Source organism: Aotus nancymaae, unplaced genomic scaffold (genome assembly GCF_030222135.1).
Source record: "Aotus nancymaae isolate 86718 unplaced genomic scaffold, 86718_ANA_hifiasm-v0.15.2.pri h1tg000131l, whole genome shotgun sequence".
Lineage (NCBI taxonomy): Eukaryota > Metazoa > Chordata > Mammalia > Primates > Aotidae > Aotus > Aotus nancymaae.
Window position 1 is genome coordinate 7170842 of NW_026988546.1, and position 20110 is coordinate 7190951.

The 20110-nt window shown below is 42.8% G+C and overlaps 1 long non-coding RNA gene across 1 annotated transcript; it reads right to left on the reverse strand.

Annotated features, from left to right (window-relative positions):
- Nucleotides 1–2530: 2530 nt before the first annotated feature.
- Nucleotides 2531–19910, reverse strand: LOC135272736 (uncharacterized). Its single transcript, XR_010340726.1, has 3 exons — nucleotides 19890–19910; nucleotides 4852–5020; nucleotides 2531–2630 (listed from the first exon to the last, which is right to left on the reverse strand). It is a non-coding gene; the product is annotated as an uncharacterized LOC135272736 (long non-coding RNA).
- Nucleotides 19911–20110: the final 200 nt, after the last annotated feature.

A 20110-nucleotide genomic window follows, 5' to 3' on the forward strand; every position in this document is an offset into this window, starting at 1 on the left:
CCTGCCCTGGAGTTCCAGAGCCCTGCTCTGTTCTCCTACAATCGGACTCTCCCAACCCAGCTGCTTACGATTCCTGGGGCCCTCATTGCCCCTGGGATGCTCAGGCTGTTCTGTCTTCTTGGCATGATCCCTCTTCTCCCCCAGGCTTGCTCTTGACTCATTTCAAACACCTGAAAAACATACCCTCTCCACTTCCCACTTCGATTCACACCTCCATTCCATCCCGGCCTGGACTCCGCTTGCAATAGACTAAGAAGCCTTTATTTATACAGAACCCAGAGGGCCAGCCCCTATTTTCCTATTAGGATTATCTGCATCTTCAGAAGAAGATACATTTTTACTGTTTTCAATTATTTCATGTCCTTTGTGCTTAGTAGAAAAGAATCTAATTGATCAATGTACTCAAAGTACAGCCAGGACCAGTTATTCTGTCACTGGGATGGCAAATAAATTTCCACTTGCATGCCAACCCCAGTGGTTAACAAAGCTGCTGGAGTGCTGAGTGTTGGAGATTAGAAGAGTCTAGGTTCACATCAAGGCTTGGAAAGACTGTGACCCCTGGGTGATGCCCCTCAGGCCACAGGGGAAGGGAGCTGACCCCAGGTCACATGTTTGCCAGCCCCTGTCCACTAACTCTGTCTTCCTTTCTGAACTCACTTTAGGAAAGGGGGATTTTGTGGTTCTTACAGGTTGGAAGTTTCTGGGGTTGCCAGGGAAACACAAGAGTTGCTTAGCTGAAAATGATCTTTGTCTCTAATATTGAACGTCCTCTCATCTGAGATCCAGGGTTGGCTAGAAAAATGAGTGAAGCAGGGGGTAAAATGACAGCCCATGACCCCTGCAAGAGCCATCATTCACTCAGGAGCTTTGAACACATTAGGATTCTAGCAGAAATGAGCCTTGACAAGTCAGATTTTTTTTTTTTTTTATTTTTTTTGAGATGTAGTTTCACTCTTGTTGCCTGGGCTGAAGTGCAATGGCATGATCTCAGCTCACTGCAACCTCTGCCTCCTAGGTTCAAGTGATTCTCCCACTTTAGCCTCCTGGGTAGCTGGGATTACAGGCGCCTGCCACCTTGCCCAGCTAATTTTTATGTTTTTAGTAGAAACGTCGTTTCATCATGTTAGCCAGACTGGTCTCGAATTCCTGACCTCAGGTGATCCACTTGCTTTGGCCTGATCAAAGTGCTGGGATTAAGGCATGAGCCACCACACCCAGCCAACAAGTCAGATTCTTTAAATAGAAGTTGTCTCTAGACAGCAATCTGAACTGCCTACTCAGCCCAGATGGAAGAAGAAGAAGAAGAAAAAGAAGAAGAAGGAGAAGAAGGAGAAGCAGCAGCAGCAAGGGGTTCTTGCAAGTGAGACCTTAAAGAAGTTAAGACTGACTTTTACTATGTAGACCTGCTTTTTTCTTTTTCTTCTTTGAGACAGGGTCTTGCTCTGTTGCCCAGGCTGGAGTGCAGTGGTGTGATAATAGCTCACTGCAGCATTGAACTTCTGGGCTTAAGTGATCCTCCTGCCTTAACCTCCTGAATATCTAGGACTACAGGTGCACACCACCACACCTGGCTAATTTTTTGTTTTATTTTTGTAGAGATGGGGGTCTCACTATGTTCCCCCAGGCTGGTCTTGAACACCTGGCCTCAAGCAATCCTTTGATCCTCCCTCTTCAGCCTCCCAAAGGGCTGGGATTACAGGCATGAGCCGCTGCTCCCTTGGTGACCTGCTTTTTTACATAAATCTTAAGTTCCTAAAACAGACTGTCAGTCTCCTCAGGTGCCTGTCATGCTTGAGTTCCTCCAGTGACCTTGGGCTACCTCTGGTCCAGCCCCAGTCCTCTTCTCCTGTGCCCTTGACCTTGTCTCTCACCCTTGTCTCCTGCTGTCTGGAGGTCCTGGGCTATTCACTCCTAGCTTCAAGCCTTCCTTACCCTTGACTCTGGCTTACACACAACCAGTACTGTCCACAAGGAGCAAATCCCTATTGCTTTATTTCTATAAAATGTTGCTGCCCTCCAAAGACCTCTGTCAGCTCCTGGCTCCAGCATGGGTAGCTGGAGTTCTGGCACTGAGTATTCAGTGTCCACATTCTTACCCAAAATGCTATTCCGGGAGGAGGGTGTGGAAACTCCTCTGGGGAAGGATGGTTATTTCCTGTTTGGAAGGGGAGACAATTCCTCCATGTGATACTTTCTTTGCAATGCTATGAATGTCCCCTCACCCCATGGCACCCTCTCTCATAAGAGAGCCCTCATCCATCGCTTCCTGCCTAGAAACCTGTATCTTACACTTGGAGGCATCATTTCACGCTCCCTGTTGCCATATCACTAGGAGATGGGTCCTGGTGGCATCTGGAGGAGGAGGAGGAGGAGTTAATCCATAAGAACTCGAGCAAGTGGGAACAGAAAAAGGAGAGCTCTCCTTCTCAACCTTTTAAACTCTTAAATGGCAAGGAAGAATAAAGAAAGCTCTCCCTATGGGAAACAGCTCTTCTTAAAGACCAAAATTTCTCTTTTCATTTGAGGGTTTTTAATTAGGCACTAACAATAAATGGATCTCTTCAGTGATATTTAGGCAAATATTACACAATGCCTCCATTTCTTTTCTTTTTCCATTTTCAAATGAGGATCTGTAAAGAAAAAAGGAAAAGTAAAAATTCCCCTAAACCTAAAGCAAAGAATTGTAGCAACATATTTATCAGAGACCAAGCTAAAATCAAACATCTCTGTAATCACACTCACGTATCTATAACATTTTGATTTTGACTAATTAAGAAAACTTTTGGTGCAGTGGCTCATGCCTTTAATCCCAGCACTTTGGAGGACCAGGGTGGGCAGATCACCTGAGGTCAGGAGTTTAAGAGCAGCCTGGCCAACATGGTGAAACCCCATCGCTACTAAAATTACAAAAAATAGCTGGGTGTGGTGGCATATGCCTGTAATCTCAGCTACTCAGGAAGCTGAGGTAGGAGAATCATCTGAGCCCAGAGGCAGAGGCTGCAGTGAGCGGAGACCATGCCACTGCACTCCAGCTACAGAGCGAGACGCTGTCGCAAAAGAAAAAGAAAACTTTTAAGCAATTTCATTCCCCTCCAGCCCCATAATACCTCTATTTTGAAACAGATATATATCGTCTCCACTTCAACTTTTTATTTCTTCGAGTTTTAACTAATCACGAGCATTTAGCATTCTTCATGGGCTGCATTATTCTGAGATCAACTTGGAAATGCTCTGCAGGGAGACTGAGCGCCAATACTGTCTGACACACCTGCTTCATGGGAATGGACTTTTTCCCCCTTTGAACAACTCCTGAATAACCTAGAGTTGGGAGCTTGTCCTGGGGAAAGCAGATGATTAGTCATTAGCAGAGATAAAGGAGAAGTTCTCCTACCTCCAGCTATCCCAGCAGCTGCCCAAAAGGCAGAATAGATTGACCTCTACCAATCTCCTCCCAGAATTACACGTGCCCCTGCCATGGTTCTTGACATCACTCCCCGCTTTGGTGAGGCCCTGTCCTGGAGGGTTGCCTCTGCGTAGTTTTATCAGTTGATCATAAACAAGTGGTAACTCCACTTCCAAGCACTGAAAAGCAACTTCCTTTTCCAAATTTTTCAGTTGCTATTACCCAGGATGAAGTTTAAGAGGAAATGGTTAGAATGGTCCAGGTTTGAGCTCAAAGCTTGGGTACCAGTCTTGATGGGATGATGGCAGGGTCTGGCCTAGAGGAGTTATGGAAGGTGCATATTCTCACTTTTGAATGTGAGCAAACAGTGCTGCACTTGACGAACAGAAAGACATCACAAAACCAAAATATTTTAGAGATGAGTAGTGTTTAGAATTCACAGGCATTGAGAATGTATATGACTCCTCTTCTTTTTTTAAAAAGGAAGCTCTCAATCTTGGAACATTGCATTAGTAGGTCCCAGGAAGGAGGTGTGATAAAACCCAAAGGACAGAAGTTAACTCTGCTTAGAGATAGCACTGAAAGCACTAATCTAGTGCTAATTCATGCTGAAACGCTTCCTGTTTAGACTTCAAAGGGGCTCAAGGACGGAGCAGCTGTGCCCTGGCAGCATCTCCTTTGATAACCAGACCTCTCGCCCCAGTGCGCCAAGGGCAAGCCAACAACCTGTGTGCAGAGAGAAGGGAAAACATTGCTGATAAAATGCCTCCCGGACGACAGAGACTGAGGACAAATATGAAAGATCAATACCTAGGTTCTATCTGATATGGGATCAAAGCAGCCAGACAGTTTATGCACGAGCAAATACAATGAATCAATGCATAGCCGCAATTTTAGAAATGTAAATATACATTTTTATGATACTCTGAAGGACCTATAAAGCTAGCAAATAAGAATGTAAATATCCAGCTTGGTCAAATTCTAAGTCAGTTTGATCATTCAGGACAACAGTGTGGCAATATGTATAATAAAGAACCGTCAATGTGTTTCGTGCCCTCTAGCCCAATACCCTACTTTGGGTAGGTATTTTCTCCTGTTTACACTGCAGAAAAAATTTATTATTTACAATTGTAAAAGATAGGGATTCTTGCAGACGCTCAAGAATGGGGAATTGGTTATATAAATACAGACCCCCTGTAAACTGTTACCGGCAAGGATTCCATATGGGTCTGCAGCAACTTCAATTTTTGCCTCCTCAGAACAAATAATTAAACTGAGGGGCATAAGGCAGAGTTAGAGACTGAGGCAGGTTTTAGAGCAGGAGTGATAATTTATTAAAAAGCTTTAGAACTGGAATGAAAGGAGGTAAATTGCACTTGGAAGAAGGCTAAGCCGGCAACTTGAGAGATTCAGATACACTGTTTGATCTTTGACTTGCGGTTTTATACCTTGGCATGCTTCCATCATCTTGCGTCCTTTCTCCCCGATTCTTCCTTGGGGTGGGCTGTCTGCTTGCCCAGTGGCCTGCAGCACTTGGGAGGGGAGCATGCGCGGTGCATTTGCTGGAGTTGGATGCATGCTCACTTGAGGCATTCTTCCCTTCCCAGTTGAATGTCCCTAGGAGGTCATATGCCAGTTAAGCTCTGCCATTTTGCCTCTTAATGCACATGCTTGAGCCCACTTGCCCAGCTCCTGAGATCTTATTGGGAAGCTGCTGATCACCAGCTTCAGGTGTTTCTGTTTATTGGGAGACTGCCTTTCCCTGGTGGTGGCTGCAACCAATTATTGTTTTAGAGAGACAGTTAACAACCGCCTGACCATCCCCTGATGGTCTCCTGACATTCCTGGTGGGGGTTGGGAGACTCTCTCCTGCCCTGCTCATGTCTGACTAGCTATTTACTGTAACAACTCCTCTATGACACCGTAACCTAAAAGCATGGAGACCTATACCATTATTTTATACATGAGGACACTCAGGAGACTTTAAATCTATGATCGCAAATGGTTTTCACCTTACTAATTCCCTCAGTTGGAAAGTGTGTCTGAGTCCTGAATTGAAAAGAGTCCACCCCACTTACTACTGCTAAAGAATGATTCTCATCCCTAGGATGTGACATTATCTGGAAAGAAATATAGCTTCAAATAGCCAAAGAAATAGTGGTCAACGTCACTGTTTTCAATGTAGCATAATGATTTCTGCCAGTTTTCGTGATTCATTGACTAAAACCCACTGACAAAATTGTTACATAACTTTTTTCAGATTTGGTGTATATTTTTCAAAGTAGTGGTTAAAAACTATTTTTACAAGTATTATGAGATATTAACTAGGTAGATATTCAACTTTGTTTTATTTTATAAGATGATAACCTTTTTTACCTCATAAAAGCAAGAAATAAATAATATACTAGCAATCATTAAGCTTTTGGCGTTATCTACCTTTCATTACATGAATATTAAATAACTGGTTATGCTGTTTCTGATTTAGAGATTCATTCCTCCCAAATTCTGCCTTTTATGTTTCATTAGATATTAATATTGATAACATATTTCTGTTGTTGTAATCAATCATGTTCTAAAATTATAATTATAATAAAAAAATTTGGAAGAAAACTGAATACTTAGACAAAAAATTGTGAATGAAATATTAAGTGAGAAAAGACGAACAAAATAACATTGACATACATTACAGCTATGCAAAACTGTTTACTGGTTAAACAATTTCTGGATCAATGTAAATAGCCTAGCATTTCCTGTTCTTTTCTTTTGAAAAGTTGTTTAAGACAAAGACAGCAAGTTGGAAGGAAAGAAGAGAGAGAGAGAGAGAGAGAGGATGCCTGTACTGAAATGGTACAATTCCAGTTTCCATGCATTGATTTTATGTGGTAGGATAACCAATAAAACACTTCTATGCATAAATATAGTATGAGGACAAAGGCTATGGAAAAAGTGAGTTGGAAATACTGGTTCAAGAGGAAAAAACTACCTTAGTTCATTCTTTAAATGAATGTTGGTGAATTTCAAATTATTATAGTTTTGAAATTCTATTGGAAACTTTTTAAAGAGATAGATGCAAAAAAGCATTAAACATCAAATTAGAACGATGTTTAATGCTTTTTTGCATCTATCTAAACTTATGTAAAAATTATAAATATCACTTAAAATATGCAACAAAGTGAATAATTTCAAAATCCTTTTAGGAAGTATGTGAAAATAATCTTTGTAAACTATTAGTCTTCAAAGCTTGTCCTGTTAAAAATGTCTCACAAAAAGAATTCTCTTTCTTTTTGAGACTCTCACCCAGGCTGGAGTGCCTGGGGCACGATATTGGCTCACTGCAACCTCCACCTCCCAGGTTCAAGAGATTCTCATGCCTCAGTCTCCTAACTGGCTGGGATTACAGGTGCCCGCCATCATGCCAACTTATTTTTGTATTTTTAGTAGAAACAGGGTTTTGCCATTTTTTCCAGGTTGGTCTCAAACTCCTGGCCTCAAGTGATCTGCCCAACTCAGCCTACCAAAGTGTTGAGATTACAAGTGTGAGCCACTACATCATGACAGGAAGGAAGAGAACAGGCTCAGAATATCACCTTCACTCTAAGAAAATGCATTGTCAGGCCGGGCGCAGTGGCTCACGCCTATAATCCTAGCACTTTGGGAGGCCGAGGCAGATGGATCACCTGAGTTCAGTAGTTAAAGACCAGCCTGGCCAATATGGTGAAAACTCGTCTCTACTAAAAATAGAAAAATTATCCAGGTGTGGTGGTGCATGCCTGTAATCCTAGCTACTCAGGAGGCTGAGACAGGAGAATCACTTGAACCCAGGAGGTGGAGGTTGCAGTGAGCTGAGATCATGCCATTGCACTCCAACCTGAGGGACAAGAGTGAAACTCCATCTTAAAAAAAAAAAAAAGAAAAGAAAAGAAAAGAAAATGCATTGTCAGACTAGCTTCCTAAATAAGGATGTCGCTCCTTAAATAACAAAGTCCGAAGTAGTCTATGCTTGATTATCTGAGTTTACTTATCTAATTGCAGATTATCTATATTATCCACATATATACGTGGCCACAGCAATTATCTCCTATTCTACATGTTCTTTTTATTACTATTGAGGCAAAATTCATATAACATATAATTAACTGTTTTAAAGTATACAATTCAGTGGTATTTAGTATACTCACCATGTTATACAACCGCCAGCTCTAGCTAGTTTCAAAATGTTTTTATCACCCCATATAAGCATCCCATACTCGTTAATCAATCATTCTCCTCTTTCCCTTATCCCCAATTGCCTGGTAATTTCTAATCTGCTTTCTGTCCCTATGGATTTGCCTGTTCTAGCTCTTTTTGAGGATTTTTGTATCTATATTCATAAGAAATACTGGTCTGTTTCTTTGTCTGGCTTTGGCATCAGGGTAATTTTCACCACATAAAATGTGTTAGAAACTGTTCCCACTTCTATTTGTTTGGAAGAGTTTGAGAAGGATTAGCATTAATTCTTTTTTAAACGTTTGGTAGAATTTACCAGTGAAGCCATCTGGTCCTAGGCTTTTGTTTGCTGGGAGGTTTCCGATTACTGATTCAATCTTCCTACTTGTAACAGGTGTGTTGATTTTTCTATGTCTTTTTGAGTCAGTTTCACTAATTTGTGTGTTCCCAGTTATTCATTCATTCCATCTAGATTATCTAATTTGTTGTCGTACCACTGTTCATAGTACTTGCTTTTAATTCTTCTGATTTCTATAAGGTCAGTTGTAACGTCCTCGCTTTCATTTCTGATTTTAGTTATTTGTATCTTCTCTTCTTTTCTTTGTCTAGCTATAGGCTTGTCAATTGTGTTGATCTTTTCAAAGAAGCTGCTTTCGGTTTCATTGATTCTATTGTTTTTCCACTGTCTATTTCATTTATCCCTGTTCTAATCTCTGCTGCTGCTTCTCTACTTCTTTACCTCACCTACCACATAAAAGAATTGCCATAGAAAAGGTGAAGATGTGTTTGTTAAATCTTCAGATCATTTTGTCTTATTTACTAGTCCTAAAGCTATGAAACTTAAGGAGGTACAAAGAGCTCCAATACCCTAAAGAAAACTTCCCTGAGACTTTTAGAAATATATGGCACATAATCAGCTAAACTAATCATGCAATATAAATTATTTTAGTTTCTTCTTGAAAGTGATAGAATTAGAAATTATTTTGCAATATAAAAAAAAATCAAAGAAAAATGTCTGCAAACTATGACATGCAGGGAGTTTCCTTGTCCTTCTGCCCTCACAAGCACCTGTCAAACAGCCCCTATGCATGTATATATGTATGTAAGAGGGTCTTCAAAAAGTTCACAGAAGGCCAGGCATGGTGGCTTATGCCTGTAATCCCAGCAATTTGGGAGGCTGAGGCGGGTGCATTGCTTCAGCTCAGGAGTTTCAGACCAGCCTGGGCAATATGGCGAAACCCTGTCTCTACAAAAAAGTACAAAAAATTAGCTGGGTGTATTGGCGCATGCCTGTAGTGGCAGGAGGATCGCTTAAACCCATGAGGTAGAGGCTGTAATGAGCCAAGATCACACCACTACACTCTAGCCTTGGTGGCAAAGTGAAACACTGTGTGAAAAAAAATTTTTTTCATAGAAAATGCATATTATGAAAGAACTATTCATGAATTTCAAAAATTTTTTTGCACCAAAATAAGCTCATGCTTATTTACCAGCTTGTAATAACATGTCTGAACCGGATCTAATTTGTGGCCCTAAGAAGGATAAGACATCAATTTGGAACCAACCCAAATGCCCATCAATGATAGACTGGATAAAGAAAATGTGGCACACATACACCATAGAATACTATGCAGCCATAAAAAAGGATGAGTTCATGTCCTTTGCAGGGACATGGATGAAGCTGGAAACCATCATTCTCAGCACACTGACACAAGAACAGAAAATCAAACACCTCATGTTCTCATTCATAAGTGGGTGTTGAACAATGAGAACACATGGACACAGGGAGGGAAACATCACACAGGGACCTGTTGGAGGGTCAGGGGAGCTAGGGGAGGGGTAGCAGGGGGTGGGGGGATTGGGGAGGAATAACAGGAGAAATATCTAATATAGGTGACAGGGGATGGATGCGTGGCATATGTATACTTATGTAACAATCCTGCACGACCTGCACATGTACCCCAGAATTTAAAGTATAATAAAACATAATAATAATAATAAAGAAAAGATCTCCTATCAGAGCGATATGATTTCTGCCAATATCGAAGCAAGAACAAACATCAAATTTACGGCAACACTTGGGTGGAAGAATGGTAGAACCACTAATGCTTTATGAAAAGCTTACGGTGATAATGCCCTGAAGAAATCAGCAATTTCTGAATAACTGATTTAAAGAAGGAAGATGATATTGAGGATGAAGCCCACCGCAGCAGATGATCCACATCAGTTTATGAGGGGAAAATTCATCTTGTTTGTGCCTTAATTGAAGAGGACCAATGATTAACATCATTGAAGAGCAAGAGTGAGAAAACAACAGCCAACACCATAAACACCTCAATTGGTTCAGCTCACACAATTCGAACTGAAAATTAAACTTGAGCAAACTTTCCACTTGATGGGGGCCAAAACTGTTGTGCCCAAATCAGCTGCGGACAAGAGCAGAGCTTTCAGTGGAAATTTTAAACAAAAGGGATCAAGATCCTGAAGCATTTCTTTGAAAAACTATAACAGGAGATGGAACGTGGCTTTACCAGCACAATCCCGAAGCCAAAGTACAATCAAAGCACTGGGTACCAAGAGGTGGAACTGGCCCAGCCAAAGTAACAGTGGACCGGTCAGGAGCAAAGGTCATGGCAACAGTTCGGAGGATGCTCAAGGTATTTTGCCTGTGGCTTTCTTGAGGCCAAAGGACAATAACATCTGCTTATTATAAGAGTACTTTGAGAAAGTTAGCTGGAGCCTTGGTGGAAAAACACTGGAGAAAGCTTCACTTGAGAGCCCATCTCCATCCTGACAATGCTCCTCATTCTTCTCATCAAATGGGGATAATCTTTCGAGGGTTTTGATGGGAAATCAGTAGGCATCCACACTGTCGTTCTAATTTGGACCCTTCTGACTTCTATTTATTTCCTAATCTTAAAAAATCTATCGGGGCACTCATTTTTCTCCAGTTAATAATGTAAAAAAGATTGCATTGACATGCTTCGATTCCCAGGATCTTCAGTTCTTTAGGGATGGGCTACATGGCTGGTATCATCACTTACAAAAGTGTCTTAGACTTGATGGAACCTACGTTGTAAAATAAGCCCAGCATGGGCCTATAATCCCAGCTACTCAGGAGGCTGACGCAGGAGGATCACTTGAGCCCAGGAGTTCAAGAAAAGCCTGGCAACATATTGAGATGCTTTCTCAATAAATTAATTAATTAATTTTAAAAAAGTTTATAATTTTACTTTTTCTTGTAATTCCATTTTCCTACAGACTTTTTGAAGTTCCCTTATATATGAGGGTTCATATATATGTGTGTTTGTATGCATGTATGCACATGTGTATGTATGTAGGTAGTATATGTATGCATGATATGTGTATATATGTGTGCACATGTATGTGTTTGTAGTGTATGTATGTATGCATGATTTTGCACTGCCCTAGACCCATGGTTCTGGTGAAGTCATCAAAGACCGGGAGTGAGAAAACAGTCCCGTCCTGTCTCTGCCACGGTCACTGTGTAAGGTAGTTACAGCAGATGTCTCTGGGGTGCCAGCGCAGCTCCCGACCATTCTGCCCTTTGCTATGTACTATTCTCATCCCCTATCCTCACATACCACCAAGTTTATATTATATGAGTCCCCTGCCCCCAGCAATGACTAATTCAACTGGGTTGGACAGTTGTCCCAAACTGTATCAATCAGATTCCTTCCTCCCAAAACTTTGACTAGGGACTAAAAAGACCCAACCAGTTTCTTTGTGTGACTGGAATTGGAATGTGCCTCTGGGTGCTCTCTAAGCAGCAGAGAGCCAGGGCCAAAAACACCAAGCAGACACCGAGAAACGTCAGGTGAAAATGTAAAGAGAGAATTCCCTGAATTCTCCATGGCTTTCTATAGCATTATTTCCAGCCCAACTCTATCTTTCCCTTTGGACTTCATGGAATACCTCTGAATCTTTATAACAAATTCTATATTTTTGCTTGAAATAAGTGGGATCGGCTGCTGCTTCTAACAAAATATTCCTTACTGTGCCACCTTGGACAAGTCACTTACCTTCATTTTCTTTCCATTTCTTCGCCTCTGAAATAAGGAACTTTGGCCAGATAGCTTCCTACCTCTAAATTATATTAAACAGCACCTTCCTGGAGCCCGCCTCCCACGTGAAGCTAGGGTTTTGCTTACCTGCAGCAGAGAGACGGGAAAGACTACTGGAATCTTTTACTGTGTGAGTCAGCTCTCTGGGAGTTGACACTGAGGTAGAATCTCACTTCCTCCAGAGCATGCCGGCTAGAAAGACCTCATCTTTAGATACACCAAATAAGGGCTGCACTCACCAAAAGAAATGAAAGTCTCTGGTCAGGAGGAATCTTTGCAAACAGAATCTGGATAGAACATTTTTCTAGATGAGAATTTGGATCATGACCCTATAAACATACAAACATTCTGGTCTCTATCTCCTCTCTATACTTTCAGTCAGTCCCGTACAAGTATATATTATATACTGAATTATAGACTTTTTAATATTATTAAGTATGGTTTTATGATCATAAATCTTGTCTTCCTAGATTAAATGTATTTCTTTCTTAAAAATTTATTTGTTTATTTAGAGAGAGAGAGAGTCTCACTCTGTCCAGGCTGCAGTGCAGTGGTGTGATCTCAGCTTACTGCAGCCTCCGCCTCCTGAGTTCAAGTGATTTTCCTACCTCAACCTCCTGAGTAGCTGGGACTACAGGCACATGCCACCATGCCCAGCTAATTTTTTCATTTTTAGCAGAGATGGGGTTTCACCATGTTGGCAAGGGTGGTCTCGATCTTTTGACCTCATGATTCACCCTCCTTGGCCTCCCAAAGTGCTGGGATTACAGGCATGAGCCACCGGGCCTGGCCTTAGATTAAATGTTTTTCAAGATTAAGGGTGAAAATATGTACATGCTGTTCTGCAATCCCCATCTTATCCAACCCTATTTTTGGTATTTGGTAGTTGCTTTTGAAAAGTAAGTTTCATTCACCACTTAAATAAATAATTGCTTAAAGATGCTCTTACTGATGTCAAGATTCTTAAGAGGGGACAGATTCAGTGGCTCATACCACTGAATCCAGCAGTTTGGGAGACCAAGGAGGGAGGATCACTTGAGCCCAGGAGTTCAAGACCAGCCTAGGCAACATGGCAAACCTCGTCTCTACCAAAAAAAAAACCAAAAAAACAAAAATCAAAAATTAGCTGGGCATGGTGCCACACATCTGTAGACCCAGGTACTTAGGAGGCTGAGAGGTGAGAGGGTGGCTTGAGCCCAGGAGTTAGAGGTTGCAGTGAGCCATGATCACGACACCGCATTCTAGCCTGGGTGACTCAGTCAGACACTGTCTCAAAAACAAACAAGCAAAAAAAAAAAAAAAAAACAGGAAAAAGACTCTTAAGAGGAACAATTTCGGGGCACAGTGGCTTACACCTATAATCCCACCACCTTGGGAGGCCAAGGCGGGCAGATCACCTGAGGTCAGGACTTCCAAACCAGCCTGACCAACATGGTGAAACCCCATCTCTACTAAAATACACAAATTAGCCAGGTATAGTGGCAGTCACCTGTAATCTCAGCTACTTGGGAGGCTGAGGTGGGAGAATCACTTGAACTCAGGAGACGGAGGTTGCAGTGAGCTGAGATCGCACCACCGCACTCCAGCCTGTGCAACAAGAGTGAGACTCCATCTCAAAAAAAAAAAGGCCGAGCCCAGTGGCTCATGCCTGTAATCCCAGCACTTTGGAAGGCCAAGGCGGGTGGATCACAAGGTCAGGAGTTCAAGACCAGCCTGGACAAGATGATGAAACCTCATCTCTACTAAAAATAGAAAAAAAATTAGCTGGGCATGGTGGCAGTTGCTTATAATCCCAGCTAATCAGAAGGCTGAGGCAGAAAATTGCTTTAACCTGGGAGGCAGAGGTTGCAGTGAGCTGCACTCCAGCCTGGGCAATAAAGTGAGACTCCGTCTCAAAAAAAAAAAGAGGAACAATTGATTGAATAATTAATTAAATGGAAGAAATGAATGATGCCAAACATATTCATTGAGTTCATGCTAAGCATCAAAGTGCACCCACCCCTCTCATGCACACAAGCTCAGCTCTCCAAAAGCAAGGAAGGAGGAAATAGAGGTCAGCTGTTCTCCCATTCCTACTGACAAAGGTTTGCTTTTTTTTTTTTTTTTTTTTAAGATAGAGTCTTGCTCCATCGCCAGGCTCCAGGCTGGAGTGCAGTGGCATGATCTCGGCTCACTGCAACCTCCACCTCCTGGGTTCAAGCAATTCTCCTGCCTCAGCCTCCTGAGTAGCTGGGACTACAGGCGCGTGCCACCACGCCCAGCTAATTTTTGTATTTTTAGTAGAGACGGGGTTTCACCATGTTGACCAGGATGGTCTCTATCTCTTGACCTCGTGATCTGCCCACCTCGGCCTCCCAAAGTGCTGAGATTACAGGCGTGAGCCACCGCGCCCAGCCAGGTTTGCTTATTGAATGTCACTTTGCACACACTAGATACTATGCTAATCCAGGTCATTGGAGAAGTATATGGGATTAAATGTGGAAGCATTTTATTAGGGGAAATGCTTGTGTGAGAGAAAATAGGAGAGAAGCTGGAAAAGGCTGAGACAGTTATCAGATCATGATACAAGTCTGACTCTGAGTGAAGGAGAGGGAGGGAAGGTTGGGTGAAATTCTCCTGGGCTGCCACTCAGTAAAAGGAAGGTTCAGCAGAGCCTGAGGAGTCCTGGGGCTCCAACAATAGACCTGCCTTAATGCTCCTGCCTTGCTCAGGCACTGACTGAGCAGCCCATGGGAGGCATGGCCTCGGTACAAGCTAATGATGGATTTCAGAGTGGAGCAGATGAGGTCCTTGACTGGTTACACTTCCTGTAGCTGGTTATCTGCAAGGCATGACCACCACAGATGTTCAAATATTTGCTTCATTAAATTGGCAGTCCTACCTGAAAGAACCCACACTCCTCCTCTTTTCTTACCATATCCATTCTCACCATGACAGATAGGTTACAGATCCCAAGAGGTTAAGTGACTCCAGTCATTCGGTTTTATAGTCTGGCAAATTTCCATAATTTCAGCCCATTAGGAGGTTTCTAGGATCCACGATTTTTTCAGGTTCAGACAGTTCAGATTACTTGACAAACACCTCATTTAAAAAATATAGTCCAAGATTTGTTCTCTAAAAAATATGGGATAAAATAGAAGGGGAGTGTGTGTGTGTGTGTGTGTGTGTGTGTGTGTGTGTCAGAAAGAAAGACATCTGACTGATTCAGAATTTGCTCCAGCTGAGCTTTGATTCTGAACATTTCAGTACTTACCCTCCTTTGATTAAAATGGAAAAGCAGAGATAATGCAGCCAAATCCACTCAATATCAAGTCATCAATAAAAAAATCTGTTTTATGATTTTTTTCTCCTGACTTCAAGCAATTTGGCAAAATTGCAGTACAACTAGCCAAACACTCACTGACATCAAAACATCCTCAAGGTTAGGACTGAGTAAAAACCACTGCTTTATGAAATTCAAAAGAAAAAAAAAAACTATCAACCCAAGCAAACAAAAATTAATCATTTTAATAGATAAAACATGCCATTTCATGCCTCCTCTCTGGGTATACACAGCAGCAATATTTGAGCAGACCAGAATGGTAACATCAATTCTGTAGAATTAAAGGCTAAGAACTTGCCCTGGCTTTGGATAATGTCATTTTCTTCTACTTTCATTTTTAGGAAACCTTATTTACATTATTCTGGAAGAGGAAATCTAATCATATTAACATAGAGTTTTCTAGTAGTACGTAGACAATTAAACCAGACTTGCAAATGGCTTGAGCAATAAGAAATTCAATATTATCTGTGAACGACCTATGTTTGATTGGAAATAACTAGACTCAGTCTGTGTTCACACCTGAACTTCCTACACAGCCATCGCAAGAAAAGTAGATTTTGTTCAGGGAAAAGCCATTTGGCTAATTTCCTTGAATCTGCATGTTCTAATCAAATTTGGTCAAACACAAAGGACACAAGAAGCCAAGCATTATTTAGATGTGTTGTTTAGATTGGCTTTTAAAATGTTCTTTTCTTCAGAAGTCCTCCTAAAGATAAAAGAAAACCTCTTCCCAATTTCTATGATTCCTATTGGCACTTTTTTCTTGAACTTTTCTTTATTCTGGTTCTTCTAACATCCACTGACTAATATGTGCCTATCATTCTGTTAGGGTCTGTGGAGGATATACAAAACAGAAAATGTATCTTTATTCTCACAAGCCTTTTATTTCAGTTGGAGAAATAAGACATCTGCGTATATACCTATAACACATAACCATACACAATCAGTAAAAGATAAGTTTAAGGTGGTGAGATAGGAATGTTGGCCTTGATTGTGGGGTGGCGTTTGAAGTAGAGATTGTGAAAGATGTGTCAGCTGAAAAAAAGCAAAGAATATACCAGAAAATGAGAAAACTGTGAGCAGAGACAAGGAGGAAGGAAAATAGCAAGCATGCTCTTGACTGGGCGCCCTGTCTCAAGCCTGTAATCTCAGCACTTTGGGAGGCCAAGGTGGGCAGATCACTTTTGGGCAGGAGTTCAAGACCAGACTGGGCAAAATGGCGAAACCCTATCTCTACCAAAAATACAAATACTAGGCAGGTGTGGTGGTGCGCACCTGTGGTCCCAGCTACTGAGGAGGCTAAGGTGGGAGGATCACCTGAGTCCAGGAGGTCAAGGCTGCAGTGAGCTGTGATCATGCCACTGCACTCACTCCAGCCTAGGTGACAGAGTGAGACTCTGTCTCAATAGAGAAAGAGAGAAAGAAAGAGAGAGAAGGAAAGAAGGAAGGAAGGAAAGAAGGAGGGAGGGAGAGAGGGAGGGAGGGGAAGGGAAGGAAAGGAAGGGAATGAGAAAAGGAAGGAAGGGAAGGAAGGAAGGGAAGGAAGAAAGGAAAGGAAAGGAAGAAGGAAAGAAAGAAAGAAAGGAAAGTAAAAGAAAGAAAGAAGGAAAGGAAAGAAAAAAAGAAAGAAGCAAGCTAGCTCTGTTTTGTTGAAGACAAGGCCCATTTAGGGGTGCAATGCGATATAAAACTGAAAAGGAAGGAGGGCCGAGTACCAGGCAGGGCATCTGGTTGCATTAGGTAGGCAACAGAAACCACTAAAGCTTCCAACTGAGGAGGAACGAACACATTTTTGGAAGATATGAGCCTGGTTGGTGACATGCAGATTCCTGGAAGAGGCCAAAACAAGAGGTCAGAAACCAGGAGGGTCTCACGAGAATCAGAGCCTAAAGTGAATGGCCAGGTTAGGATTGTGGCAGTGGGAATGGAAACGTGGGGGCAAAAGGAAGAGCCACTAAAAATGAAGACTGGACGGGATGTGACCCCTCGAATGATGAGGATGACAAGAGAGATGACCCCATTCCAAGCCTGGGTGATGGGAAGTGGCTGTGCAACCACTGAAAATAACAATGGGAAAGAGAGAGACACTGGCATGGACGGAAGGCTGTAGAGGGAAAGCAAAGATTCCATGTAGATGGAATTACTCATGTAGAGTTTGCAGTGTGAACAATTCGTCCTCACAGTCACCTGGCAGGAATAGGGGTGAGAATTCAGGACAGAAGGTATGGGAATCTGGGAGTAATAAGGGAAAGGCAGAGGTTGATTCCATGGGTACATATAAGCCCATGAGAAGGATGTAACACGTAGAGAGGAGAGGTGCATCAGGGGAGCAAAAGGGGAGCAGAAAACAGAGTTCAAGCCAGAATTTGGGAAGTCTGTCTTCCCTTGTAAGGCACCTTCCTGTAACGTCTTTGGGGTGCAGTGCAGTGTGGTTGCCCACCCTGTTCCACCCTCCCTCTCAGCATCCACACCTCTGGGTCTCCTGCCCTTCCCTCAGCAGGATCCACCTGGGTGGGTGGGGACGATGCAGAGATGGCTCCAGTCTTCTCTCTGGGCTGCTCCAGATTTATCCACACGACCACTCATACACAAGTCTCTAGAGCATGGCAACATCTTTATCAAAGTTTTGGGGATACCTGGAAGAAATTATAATGTAGGAAAGAAGAAATAGAAGTCCATATGCTAAATATGAATATTTTATCCCAGAGTCCGGAAGAAGAGGAGAAATGCCAGTGCTTTCACAAGGCAGACTCAACTTCCCAGCCTTGCATTCATGACTTGAGGTCCATGAATCTTCTCTTCCCCTCCTTAAGAAAATCCCTTCTGATTATTATTTATTTATTTTTGGTGTGTCAATCTCCACATCCCTCTTCTGGACCCAGTGGGTGCTCTCACATGGAGCCACATCCTCACTCCACACAGGCATGCAATCCAGGGAATGCAGTAAATACTAGGACATTTCCCAGCATGTGAGTTAATCTCCTCAGAGCCCCAACGCAGGTGGCTTCGGGAGCAGAGTGCTGAGGCCTCTCCCATGCAGGTTCGATCCCTGCCCAGGTGTCTCCATGGTGGGAGGTGAGGGTAGTCTTCTAAATTGTCCTACATACCATGAAAATACAACCTCACACACCCCTTTCAAGGACAAACAGTCATTCTCAGAAACAGTGTAGTCTAAATACACAGTAAAGGAAGAGAAACATTTTCCTAAAGGCACTATAACCTGCAAAATATTTCCCAGCCTATCACTGAAAGAGCTTTTTATACTTTGAGGCAGAACCATCTGTTTCTCTTTTTCCCCATTCCCTGCTCTAGGACATGTCTAGGGCCCAGCTGTGAGATGGATGCTTGGCTTTGCAACAACGGAACCATCCATCCGCCCAAAGACCCTGCAGCAATTCTGCAGTTATACTTGTTTGATGAGGAATGTGAGAAGAGAAGCCTGCTGAAGTGGGAGAGACATATGGATGAAAGGTAGAGGGCTGAGGAAAATAGAACTACAATTTAGGCCAAGGGAAAGAAGAGATGTAGGGAATAGTAGGCCAGTTTCATGTGCTCCAGTAAAATCAACATAGAAGAGTGACCCCTAAAAATTGAATTTCCAACCTAGATGTTATTGGCGACCATCTACAAAGGCAATTCAATAGAATGAGGGTGGGAGTGGAGCAGAAACCACAGGTTTCCTTTTCAAGAGAAGATAACAATGAGGAAAAAAAAAAAAGATGAGATGACAGACCAAGATGGCAGGAGATGTGGGGTAAGGTTTCCTGAGGTGAGAAATACCTGGGAATATTTGTAAACACAATGGAAAATCCGGGGATAAGGAGAGATTGAAGCCTGTCTCTAGTTGATGAACAGCAGTGTGACATGGGAACTGGGGGAGGTGGGACATAGAAAGTTGAGGCCCTGTAAACAGTGCATTTTTATTATTTATTTATTTTGAGATGGAGATTCGCTCTGTCGCCCAGGCTGGACTGCAGTGGCATGATCTCAACTCACTGCAACGTCCGCCTCCTGGGTTCAAGTAACTTTCCTGCCTCAGCCTTCCTAGCAGCTGGGATTTCAGGCGCGCACCACCATGCCCAGCTACTTTTTGTAATTTTATTAGAGATGGGGTTTCACTATATTGACCGGGCTGGTCTTGAACTCCTGACCTCAGATGATCCGCCCACGTCGGCCTCCCAAAGTGCTGGGAATTACAGGAGTGAGCCACCACGCCCCTGGCCTAAATAGTGCATTTTCAGAAAGGAAGTACACAAATAGGCTGGGCACGGTGGCTCACGCCTATAAGCTCAGCACTTTGGGAGGCTTAGGTGGGCAGATCATGAAGTCAGGAAATCTAGACCATCCTGGCCAACATGGTGAAACATTGTCTCTTCTAAAAATACAAATATTAGCTGGGCATGATCGCACGTTCCTGTAATCCCAGCTACTCAGGAGGCTGAGGCAGGAGAATCGCTTGAACCCGGGAGTCGGAGGCTGCAGTGAGCCGAGATCACACCACTGTACTCCAGCCTGGATGACACAGTGAGACTCCGTCTCAAAAAAAGAAAGAAAGAAAGAAAAGCAAGCACACAAATAGATATAGAGATACAAAAACAATCAAACAAGAGCCTGCAACAATACTGAGGCAGAGGCGGCTGTAGGGGAAGATTGGCTTCCTCAGTGGGGTGAAAGCTAAGCAAGGTGTTGAGTCTGAAGAACTGAGTGGTAGATTGAACACCGCAGTGAACGATGCCACAGCTCCTGTGTGGAATTCGAGAGGCAGCAACGGAAAGGTGGGGGAGGGAACACCAGACCTCCTTTTCCAACAACTTAGACCATCCCTCCCAATGTGCACACTCAAAAAGCCAAACGAAAGAGAAGCAGCAGCTACCTGATGACGGCTAAAGGCCATGAGAGATCCCCCAGGGACTTGGGAAGAGAATCCCCTAGAGAGGTGAGCGTGCGCGGAGTCCTTTTCCCTCGAGAGTGTCTGCCGGTTCCCGCGGAGGCATCTGGGCAGTGCTTCTGACAGCCTTATGGGGTTTTGATTTTTCCAAAGTCCAGTTAATTTTCCTAATAGTAGTAGAGCCACCCCTATCTTTTGCTATTTGC